General features: G+C 46.1%; 1 long non-coding RNA gene across 1 annotated transcript; it reads left to right on the top strand.

Annotated features, from left to right (window-relative positions):
* Positions 1-517: 517 nt before the first annotated feature.
* LOC125623662 (uncharacterized) lies at positions 518-11,535 on the top strand. The gene is made up of 2 exons (XR_012665288.1): positions 518-10,233; positions 10,349-11,535. It is a non-coding gene; the product is annotated as an uncharacterized LOC125623662 (long non-coding RNA).
* Positions 11,536-12,290: the final 755 nt, after the last annotated feature.

Genomic DNA, 12,290 nt, shown 5'->3' with positions numbered 1-12,290 from the left:
AATCCTATTGTAAACTTTCTAAGGATTTAGTCACTAAGAAAAAAAATGAGTTATTTACAAGGTATGAGCCTAAGGGGACCATCTGTTCCTCGATGGTATGGCCAATATAATAATCCAGGGATGCTGCTTGTTACTGGTTTGGTAAAATCTAATTATAGATAAGGCTAAGATTTTGTCATGGTTATTTTTAGTAAAAGTCAGACATGTACAGGCAATAAACAAAAATTCACAGAAGCCGTGACCTGTCCGTGACTTTTACTGCTGTGGCTTCATGGTTTCCCCCACCACCATGGTGGCTGGGAGCTGCATGGTTCTCTCCCCCATCCCCAGGAGGCTGTCCCTGGTCTCTGGAACCCTGAGGAATCTGTCACCTGTCAATGGAACCCTGCACGGATACCCTGAGGAGACTGTCGCCTGTCAATGGAACCCTGCACAGGTACCCTGAGGAGACTGTGGCCTGTCAATGGAACCCTGCACAGGTACCCTGAGGAGGCTGTCGTCTGTCAATGGAACCTTGCACAGGTACCCTGAGGAGACTGTCGCCTGTCAATGGAACCCTGCACAGGTACCCTGAGGAGACTGTGGCCTGTCAATGGAACCCTGCACAGGTACCCTGAGGAGGCTGTCGTCTGTCAATGGAACCCTGCACAGGTACCCTGAGGAGACTGTCGCCTGTCAATGGAACCCTGCACAGGTACCCTGAGGAGGCTGTCGCCTGTCAATGGAACCCTGCACAGGTACCCTGAGGAGGCTGTCGCCTGTCAATGGAACCCTGCACGAGTACCCTGAGGAGGCTGTCGCCTGTTGCCGAAATCCTGCCAGGGCCCTGCTGGCTGCCAGCTCCTGTCCCGCAGCCCCAGAGACTGAACCAGAAAATGTCACAGAGGTCACTGGAAGTCGCGGCTTCCATGACCTCTGTGACATAAACGTAGCCTTAATTATAGAATATACCACCAGTTTGGGGTGTCTGCCCTGTTTTCGGACAGACTGTCCTGAGTTTGGCACTCTCAGTTGTGAACCACATATCAGACAGGGGTTACTATGAGAACTGAAATGTGGATGAGGAACTGGTTAAAGGGGAGACTACAATGGGTCATACTGAAAGATGAACTGTCAGGCTGGAGGGAGGTTAATAGTGGAGCTCCTCAGGGATTGGTCTTGGGACCGATCTTACGTAACATTTTCATTAACGAAAATTTTCATGCACCCCCACAAAAAGTGTGCTAGTACAACTTGCAGATGACACAAAGTTGGGATGTATTGCTAATATGGAGGATATCATACAAGAAGATCTGGATGACCTTAAAAGCTGGAGCAATAGAAATGGGATGAAATTTAATAGTGCAAAGTGCAAGATCATGCACTTAGGGACTAACAAGAAGAATTTTTGCCATAAGCTGGGGATATATCAGTTGGAAGTGACAGAGGAAAAGAATACCTGGGTGTATTGGTTGATCACAGACTGACTAAGAGCTGCTAATATGATGCAGCCGTGAAAAAGGCTAATGCAATCCTAGGATGTATCAGGCAAGATATTTCCAGTAGAGATAGGGAAGTATTATTGCCATTATACAAGGCCCTGGTGAGACCTCATCTGGGATACTATGTGCTATTCTAGTCTTCCATGTTTAAGAAAGATGAATTCAAACTGGAACAGGTGCAGAGAAGGGCTATTAGGATGATCAGAGAAATGGAAAACCTATTTTAGGAGAGGAGACTCCAGGAGTTTGGCTTGTTTAGCCAAACCAAATGAAAGCAGAAGGGATATATGATTGCATCAGAGGGATAAATACCAGAGAGGGAGAGTGTGGTGGGGCAGCTGCCCCACACAGGGAGAAGAAGGGGTTAAAAGCAGCACCAGGGAGTCTGCACAGAGCCCACTAAGCAGGAAAGGGCTTATTGAGCCCACCAATAGGGGGAAGGCTTGCTGGAGCAGCCAATCAGGGCTGGCGAGGGCCATATATAAAGGGCTGCTCAGCAGAGCAGAGCCTCTCCCTGGAAGGCAAGGGAGGAGGACTGGCTGCCTGAAGAAGCGCCATAGATAGAGCAGGGCTGGGCAGGGGCAGCAGAGTGCGAGGGTGAGCTGCTGGCTCACGACTGCCAGGCTGAGGCCTTGCTACAAGGGCTGAGAGGCTGCTAGGGCTACAGGGAAAGTGGCCCAGGGAAAATAGGCAGCGGGTTGGAGGAGGGCAGTAGGTGGCTGCTGGCTATAGGGTCACTGGGTCAGGACCCAGAGTAGTGGGCGGGCCTGGCACCCTCCCTTGCTAATGAGGAGAGTGGCCAATATCCAGTCTGCAGTTTGCCCCGAGGCAGTCCTGGTCTGCCAGTCCTCCAGAAGGGGGAGATACCAGAGTGGGGGCACAGCTGGAGGACCGTGCCCAGAAGAGGACATGCATCCCGGGGAGCAACATGGGTTCAAAGAGTCGAGACAGCAGTGATGGCAAGCATGACGCCAGTTGGTGAAGGAGCGCTGGAAGGGCTGAGAAGTTCTGGAGCAGCCTTCCAAGGAGAGCAGAGGGGGCAAAAAACCTAACTGGCTTCAAGACTGAGCTTGATAAATTTATGGAGGGGATGATATGATGAGACTGCCTAGAATGGCATGTAGCTGATCTGCGACTGCTAGTAGTAAATACCCCTAAAAGGCAGTGATGGGACACTCTGACCTACTACAGAGAATTCTTTCCCAGGTATCTGCCTGGTGGGTCTTGTCGACATGCTCAGGGTCCAACTGATCACCATATTTGTGGTTGGAAAAGAAGCTTCCCCGGGGTCAGATTGGCAGAGACCCTGGATTGACTTTTTTTTTTCTTTTTCCGCCTTGCTCAGTGGCACTGGACATGGGTCACTTGCAGGTTTAAACTAGTGTAAATGGTGGATTCTTTGTAACTTGAAATCTTTAAATCATGATTTGGGGACTTCAATGACTCAGCCAGAGGTTGGGGGTCTATTACAGGAGTGGGTGGGTGAGGTTCTGTGGCCCGTGATGTGCAGGAGGTCAGACTAGATGATCACAATGGTCCCTTCTGGTCTTTGAGTCTGCAAGTCAGATCATGACAGCCTTAACTTTGTCCAAAATCAAAAGGTTGTTTGTAGATGCTTCATACTTTCCAAATCCTTAGAATTCTCAGAATTCTTGTGCAAAGGAGAAACATGTAAAAGAATAAAAGGGTAATATTTTTTTTTGCAATTTTTCTTCATAACTGAAAGCTTCTGAAGTATCTGCTACAGAGAATTCTATGAAGAACTTTTCCCTCGTTCAAAATAGTGTCCCATTTTTTCAATAGAACTGAGACTGTAGGTTGCCCTTAAAGACAAATGTCCACTGTCTCCGTTCCTCAGCTCCTCAGGGGTCCCTTCTAACTTCCGATGACATCATTTCCCCAAAGAGCAGATGGGCTGTCACTCACTCTGGGAACCGTGGGAGATTGTCCTGTGTACACTGGATGAAGAGCCAAGTAGTCTCAGCCCAGAGAATTTCCAGATGGAACATATAGGCCAGCCCAGGCCACACCTCCAGAGAGACTCGGTGGCTCATCTGACGAGGGCCCAAGCGCCTTCCATTGAGTTTCTCTAGTTTTTTCATACTGGACATTTGCTGGGCCACTTCACGGTCCTGTGTGCAGACTTCTACCAAACGCTGCATTATTACTACTGCATTTAGGTAAGATGCAGACTTTTTGGAAAAGAAGTTCTGCAGTCACTGGTTAAGTAGACTCCAGGCCCTGCCTCCTTCCATTGTGGCTTGTGAGTCGCCTGAGTGGCATATACGTCTGCAAACAGTCAGAGAAGAAAGGTTACTCATCTGAATTGTTGCTCTTTGAGATGTGGGTGCAGACTCCCTCCATTCTCTCTGCACTGGAGTCTCCAGTTTTGGCTTTTGGAGCAAAGGAACTGAGAGGCATCTGAGCAGCACTTCCCTTAAATAGCCATGTGAGTGGCTATGAGGGGCAAAAGGGAATGTGTATTGTGCCAATGTGTATTTGTAGGCAAAAATATCTGGCTTGGATGTACTGAGTTCATGCATACCTGAGCCAGTGCAATACACACCTGCACCCACATCTCCTAGAACAACCATTATAGTTAACATAAGTAAGACATCACCAGCAGTGACATCCCCAGAGGGAGTGGAGACTCTGGGGGGCTTGGTCAAGCCTGGAGTGAATTGCAAGAATGGATCTTGAGAGAGGGGGATCTGGGAATGGTCACAGGGCAGTCACAAGGTACCAGGAGACGGTCTTGGCTGTCCTTGCCTGAAGAGGTGGGCTAACAGAAGAAGGATTAGCAGGGCTCTGAAGAGACTGTATGTATCACTAACTAAAAACGCTTCCCACATGATGAGCTTTGGTGGGGAGAAATTCCAGAGACAAGATGGGGGACTCCAAAACTATCCCAGTCACCCAGCAACAAGGTTTGGTGGTGAGAGATGACGTGACACACAGACGGGTCACAACACAATATCTTTGTAAATAAATGAGATGCTCAAGACAGACAGGTAAGAGGAACGGTTTCTGTACATAAAATTATTTCTTTAACACTTCCAGTTCCATGTTAGATTATATTTGTTCTTAGTACAATAAATAAGATACTTTTATTTTTACTAACTCTAAGACTAAGTTTGCTATGTACTACTAGGTTATCAGGTGTCAAAGTGATGCTACATAATAATTACCACATGCTAGAGTGTATCTCTGTGTTTCCCGGTCCTGTGGAGAAAAGACTTTAACTATGTCAAAATGAGACAAGGAGTGAATTCTGGATGATGGCAGCAAAGGTCCCAGATAGAGTCGCCAAGTTTATAGATGTCAGCTTTTCACCAAAGGTTGTCATACAGAGGTACAAATGTTATTACCATCTTGCGTCAATAGATGCAATCCTCTTTTTCCCATGACCCACAAAGGAAGGGGATGAACTGGGGGATTCATAAATTCACAAATTCCAAAGCCAGATCAGATGACCATGAGTAGGCTCAGCAGAATTAGATTTTTATTGTCTTATAATTTCAAGGGATACGATCCATGGATTTTTTTAAAAGCATTTTTAATCAATTTCAATATTCAGTTACAGGAAATTTTGTGGGGGGTAGTCAGAAAATAATTATTTAATGACAGACTATGAGATTCAAAAAATTAAAGCTTTATAATCATTAAAACACAAATCAATGTTGCATGTCAAAATATACAAGGAAAATATCCTTAAATCAAACTCTAATAAGTTCTCAAGCAGCATTTTTCTTATTTTGCCTGTCTGTAAATTTCAACTGTTATCAATGGAAATAATTTTTTCATTAGTTTGTGTGTGTGTGGTGAAATCAGTGTTTACTGACATTTACCAATAAACCTGTAATGCTTCCGAGCCTACCCATGACCATCCAGCCTGACTCTCCACCACACACAGGCCACAGAACTTCTCCCGGAAACTGGATTAAAGTACAGCTTTCACTTTCAGAAAGAGATCCAATCTTGTCTTCAACTTTCCATGCACTGTAAGTACCACCTCTCCAGTACACTGTGCCAATGATTATTCAACCCCACGGCTAGGAAAGTGGGTCTATTTCAAGGTTGAAGTTGTCCCGCTTCAGCTTTCTTGCTATGCCTTTGTCAGCAAGGTTGAAAAGCAGCCACTATCTGCTCTCGTCCCTGAATAGAGTGACTGAATCGCCACTCAACCTTCTCTTTGAGAAGCTGAATAGGTCAAGCTTCTTAAGCCTTACGTCATATGGCTTGTTCCCTAGCCCTGATAATTTTTGTGGCCCTCCTTTGAACTCTCTCCAGGATGCCCACTGTGACAGGTTGGATCACAGAAACCCCCTTGGGAACTGCCAACTGATGTGCTAAGACTACTTCTCCCCCCTGCTTTCCGTGCCAGTTTGGGATTCCAGCACTCTGTCTTGCTGAGCCGGACACGCCAGTCTTCTCCAACACGGACCCAGTGGCTGAACCATGTGCCCCAAAGCTGCCGACTTAACTGAAAGCAACTTAGGAAGCGTTCCTGTCTTTAACACTCAGATGCCCAACTCCCAATGGGGTCCAAACCCCAAATAAATCTGCTTTACCCTGTATAAAGCTTATACAGGGTAAACTCATACATTGTTCCCCCTCTATAACACTGATAGATATGCACAGCTGTTTCCCCCTCCCCCACTCCCCCAGGTATTAATACATACTCTCAGTTAATTAATAAGTAAAAAGCTATTTTATTAAATACAGAAAGTAGGATTTAAGTGGTTCCAAGTGGTAACAGACAGAACAAAGTGAATTACCAAGCAAAATAAAATAAAATATGCAAGTCTAAGTCTAGTACAGTAATAAAACTGAATACAGATAAAATCCTTACCCAGTAAGCTTCCTTTTACAGACTAGTCTCCTTCTAGTCTGGGTCCAGCAATCACTCACACCCCCTGTAGTTACTGTCCTTTGTTCCAGTTTCTTTCAGGTATCCTTGGGGGTGGAGAGGCTCCCTCTTTAGCCAGCTGAAGACAAAATGGAGGGGTCTCCCCGGGATTTAAATAGACTTTCTCTTGTGGGTGGACACCCCTCCCTCCCCTGTGTAGAATCCCAGCTACATATGGCATTTTGGAGTCACATGGACCAGTCACATGTCCCTGCATGACTCAGAACTACAGGTAGCAGCCGTGGTTCACATGCTACCTTGAACATCCTCAAGTAGACTTCTTATGTGGATTGGAACATTCCAAGACCCATTGTTCCTTAAGTGTTTCTTGACTGGGCATTTAACTTTGCAAATTCCTTTTGAAAGAAGCTGACCAAATGCCTTAGAAAGCTTACTTAGAAATCAAGCAAGTATACAGTCAATATTCATAACTTCAAGTACAAAAATGATACATGCATACAAATAGGAGGAATGTATTCAGTAGATCATAACCTTTACAGAGATATGTTACGTAGCATATGTGGCATAAAACATATTCCAGTTATGTCATATATACATTCATAAGCATATTTTCATAAAACCTTATGGGGGGGCACCCTCACACCCACATCCTTCTTGACATGCAGATTCCAGAACTGGATATGCCATTCCGTGTATAGGGACCCTGGGCGCCTAACTCAGGCTTTGTGAATCACCTTGGTTTTTCTGGGCACCTAAAAGTTAGATACTGTGAGGCTGTGCATCACAACACCTAACTCCAGGCTTCAACTCTTCGGGGCAGGGCCCATTTTTTGGTTCTGTGGTTGTACAGGGCTGACTAAAATGGAGTCCTGGCCCACAGCTAGGGGTTCTGAGGTGCAAGGTAATACAAATTAGTAACTACAATACCACTGATTCACACAATCACATTGTCATATTTTCTGTTCCATTCTTTGCACATTCTAATGTTTTGTTTGATATTTTGAGCACTGATGCCCATGAGCAGAGGTCTTCATTGAGCTGTCCACAATGATGCCTAGAGTTATCTAAGTGCTAATGTGTATAATACTAGTTTGTGACATGCTTTTAGATCTTTTCCTTCAGTATGAATTGTATATTAGCATTGCCTAATTTTCCACAGGCATAATGAATTTTTCTTTATTTCTCTTGGTTGGTTCCCAAGGTTCAGCTGGATTTCCATATTGAGGAGCCTATTGCTCTACCTTCTTTTTACCCAGAACTCAAGAAATATAAGCAATAAACTTTATTAATTTAAACCCAAAATCCTACTAGATGCTTTATTAAAAAAAATACACCATCCTGGCCCTTAAAAATTTACAATATAAATTTACATGACACAAGGTAAAGGTGTCAAGCATTAGGGAAAGCCTGGGGCTTGGAAGGATGTGAGTTACAGCAATATGGTCATGTAATTAAGAAGTAAAAATTTTGAACATTGTTGACTTGCTTACTGTGGGCATCACAAGAAGAGGTGAATTTTAAATGAGGATAAGGCAATAGTTGCATGCATTAAAGTCGGAAGGGTGTTCCAGACACATAATATGTGGAAAGACTTGATGATGCTTATGGGAAAAACAGATAAAGCTTATATTTGATGGAATGGAGGAGGAACCAGCGCAGGGTTTTAAAGAAGCGGGTGACATGACCAGACTGACAGCGATGAAGGTCATTTTTGCAGCTATGTTCTAGAGGGCCACAGGGGCGGGGGGTAATGTGAGTGATGAGGAGGCCAGGCAGGAAGAGATCACAATAATCAAGATGGTACAGTACATAATGTGGGCATGAGTTAAGAGTTTTTGCTGTTGGGAATGAGAGAAAGGGTCATGTCTTGGACGAGGAGTGGAAGAACAAACAGCAAGGTTTGAACATGGATTAGATGGGAAGGGAAGAGTGAGATGAATGGGAGAGTTGATAGTGACCTGAAGGCTGCAAGCTGGAATGAAAACCAAGACGGTGGTATTACCAACAGTAACAGAGACAGGAGGAAGAGGAGTGTGTTTAGGAGAGAAAATCAGTGGATCTCTTTTACCCATGTAAAGTTGTAATTGTCTGAGAAATATCCAGGGCGAGATGTCAGAGATGCAAGCTGAAATGGGACTGGCTAGAGTGGGAGACGTTGTGAGGGGAGAGGTAGATTTGTGAGTCATCATCATAAAGAGGATAGTGAAAGCCATGGGAATGGTTAAGGTCACCCAGGCAAAGGGTGTAGAGAGAAGTGCAGGGATCCAGCCCCGTGGGCCCCCTCCTCAGCACAGAGGCTGTAAGTGGGGAGAAGGAGGAACCAGCAAAAGAGATGTGAAAGAAGGAATCTGAGAAATAGGAAGGGAACCAAGAGAGACTGGTATCACTAACGTCAAGGGAAGAGAGGAGGAGGGAGTGATCAGCTGTGTCAAAGGTCAGTGTTGAGGGAAAGTGAGAAGGTGCTGGGGAAGGAGGGACAGACCTTATCAATCTTCTCTGTAGCTGGTCTGGAAATTTCCTTTGGAAAGATTGTCCAACAGAAAATGAACATTTTGTAAAATCAAAATTTTCTGTGGGAAAATTTCAGTTTCACCCCAAAATTTCAATTTTCTGCTGGGGAAATTGAAAAGATGGCTCCCAGGAAGAACCTGACAAAAGCCTTCCTGGTGGGCAGCCAGGGAGCTGAGAAATTCCATTTCAGATTTCCCCAAATGGAATTTTTCAGAGTTTTCTGTGCCATGAAAAATGTTGAGTTTTTTTCTTTTAATTCCAAATGGAGACAGTTATTTTCTGAAATCTCAAATTGTCTGTGGGATGAAAATTCCACTTTCTGGTCAGCTCTTGTCTTCTCGAAGATATCAGAGAGATCCTGTGCAGAGAGGAAGGAAATATGGGACATGGGGAAGATTTTGAGGGAATCACCAGTGCTGAATAAGCAACAGAGTTTCAAAGTTTGAGTCTTAGTCCTGGTCTACACTAGGAGTTGAAGTCAAATTTAGCAGCGTTAAATCGATTTAACCCTGCACCCATCCACATGACGAAGCCCTTTTTTTCGACTTAAAGGGCTCTTAAAATCCATTCCTTTACTCCACCCTTGACAAGGGGATTAGTGCTGAAATCGGCCTTGCCGGGTCGAATTTGGGGTAGTGTGGACGCAATTCGACAGTACTGACCTCTGGTAGCTATCCCAGAGTGCTCCATTGTGACCGCTCTGGACAGCGCTCTCAGCTCAGATGCACTGGCCAGGTAGACAAAAAAAGGCCCACAAACTTTTGAATCTCATTTCCTGTTTGGCCAGCGTGGCAAGCTGCAGGTGAGTGCAGAGCTCATCAGCAGAGGTGACCATGGAGTCCCAGAATCACAAAAGAGCTCCAGCATGGACTGAATGGGAGGTACGGGATCTGATCGCTGTATCGGGAGAGGAATCCGTGCTATCAGAACTCCGTTCCAGTTTTCGAAATGCCAAAACATTTGTCAAAATCTTCCAGGCCATGAAGGTCAGAGGCCATAACAGGGACCCGAAGCAATGCCACGTGAAACTTAAGGAACTGAGGCAAGCCTACCAGAAAACCAGAGAGGCAAACGGCTGCTCCGGATCAGAGCCCAAAACATGCCGCTTCTATGATGAGCTGCATGCCATTTTAGGGGGTTCAGCCACCACTACCCCAACCGTGTGCTTTGACTCTGTCAATGGAGATGGAGGCAACATGGAAGCAGGTTTTGGGGATGAGGAGGAGATTGTAGATAGCTCACAGCAAGCAAGCGGAGAAACCAGTTTTCCCGACAGCCAGGAACTGTTTCTCACCCTGGACCTGGAGCCAGTACCCCCCGAACCCACCCAAGGCTGCCTCCCGGACCCGCCAGGTGGAGAAGGGACCTCTGGTGAGTGTACCTTTTTAAATAGTATACATGGTTTAAAAGCAAACATTTTTAATGATTAATTTGCCCTGGCATTCGCTGCCAGTACAGCTATTGGAAAGTCTGTTAACGTGTCTAGGGATGGAGCGGAAATCCTCCAGAGACATCTCCATAAAGCTCTCCTGGATGAACTCCCAAAGCCTTTGCAAAAGGTTTCTGGGGAAGGCAGCCTTATTCCATCCACCATGGTAGGACACATTACCACGCCAGGCCAGTAGCACGTAGTCGGGAATCATTGCATAATAAAGCATTGCAGCGTATGTTTGCTGGCATTCAAACAACATCCGTTCTTTATCTCTCTGTGTTAGCCTCAGGAGTGTGATATCATTCATGGTCACCTGGTTGAAATAGGGTGCTTTTCTTAAAGGGACATTCAGAGGTGCCCGTTCCTGCTGGGCTGTTTGCCTGTGGCTGAACAGAAATGTTCCCCGCTGTTAGCCACAGGGAGGGGTGGGTTAGCCATGCGGTGGGGGGAGGCAAAATGCGACCTTGGAATGAAGGCATGTGCTATGAATGTAATGTTAACAGCAAGGTTTACCGTGAAAGAGTGTACCCATTGTTCTATAAAATGTGTCTTTTTAAATACCACTGTCCCTTTTATTTTCTCCACCAGCTGCATGTGTTTCAAGGATCACAGGATCTTCTCCTTCCCAGAGGCTAGCAAAGATTAGAAGGCCAAAAAAACGCACTCGTGATGAAATGTTCTCTGACCTCATGCTGTCCTCCCACACTGACAGAGCACAGACGAATGAGTGGAGGCAGACAATGTCAGAGTGCAGGAAAGCACAAAATGAATGCGAGGAGAGGTGGCGGGCTGAAGAGAGTAAGTGATGGGCTGAAGATGATAGATGGCAGCAGCGTGATGAGAGGAGGCAGGATGCAATGCTGAGGCTGCTGGAGGGTCAAACTAACATGCTCCAGCGTATGGCTGAACTGCAGGAAAGGCAGCAGGAACACAGACTGCCGCTACAGCCCCTGTGTAACCAACTGCCCTCCTCCCCAAGTTCCATAGCCTCCTCACCCAGACCCCCAAGAACGCGGTGGTGGGGGGCCTCCAGTCACCCAGCCACTCCATCCCAGAGGGCTGCCCAAGCAACAGAAGGCTGGCATTCAATAAGTTTAAAGTTTTAAAGTGCTGTATAGCCTTGTCCTTCCCTCCTCCACCATCCCACCCGGTGCTTCCCTCCTCCACCACCCCTCCTGGGCTACCTTGGTAGTTATCCCCCTATTTGTGTGATGAATTAATAAAGAATGCATGAATGTGAAGCAATAATGACTTTATTGCCTCTGCAAACGGTGATCAAAGGTGATTAGCTTACAAGGGGAGAGGGGGTTTCATTAAGGAGAAACAAACAGAACTTTCACACCGTAGCCTGGCCAGTTATGAAACTGGTTTTCAAAGCTTCTCTGATGCGCACCGTGCCCTCCTATGCTCTTCTAACCGCCCTGGTGTCTGGCTGTGTGTAACCAGCAGCCAGGCGATTTGCCTAACCTCCCACCCCGCCATAAACGTCTCCCCCTTACTCTCACAGATATTGTGGAGTGCACAACAAGCAGCAATAACAATGGGAATATTGGTTTCGCTGAGGTCTAAGCAAGTCAGTAAACTGCGCCAGCGCGCTTTTACACGTCCAAATGCACATTCTGCCACCATTCTGCACTTGCTCAGCCTATAGTTGAACAGCTCCTGACTACTGTCCAGGCTGCCTGTGTACGGCTTCATGAGCCATAGCATTAAGGGGTAGGCTGGGTCCCCAAGGATAACTGTAGAATTTCAACATCCCCAATGGTTATTTTCTGGTCTGGGAAGAAAGTCCTTTCCTGCAGCTTTTGAAACAGACCAGAGTTCCTGAAGATGCGAGCATCATGTACCTTTCCCGGCCATCCCACGTTGATGTTGGTGAAACGTCCCTTATGATCCACCAGTGCTTGCAGCACTATTGAAAAGTACCCCTTGCGGTTTATGTACTCCCTGGCTTAGTATTCCGGTGCCAAGATAGGGATATGCGTTCCGTCTATGG

The sequence above is a fragment of the Caretta caretta genome, chromosome 16, assembly GCF_965140235.1.
Source record: "Caretta caretta isolate rCarCar2 chromosome 16, rCarCar1.hap1, whole genome shotgun sequence".
NCBI lineage: Eukaryota > Metazoa > Chordata > Testudines > Cheloniidae > Caretta > Caretta caretta.
The sequence above is the reverse complement of the archived record's forward strand: the minus strand, read 5'-3'. Positions and strand labels throughout refer to the sequence as shown.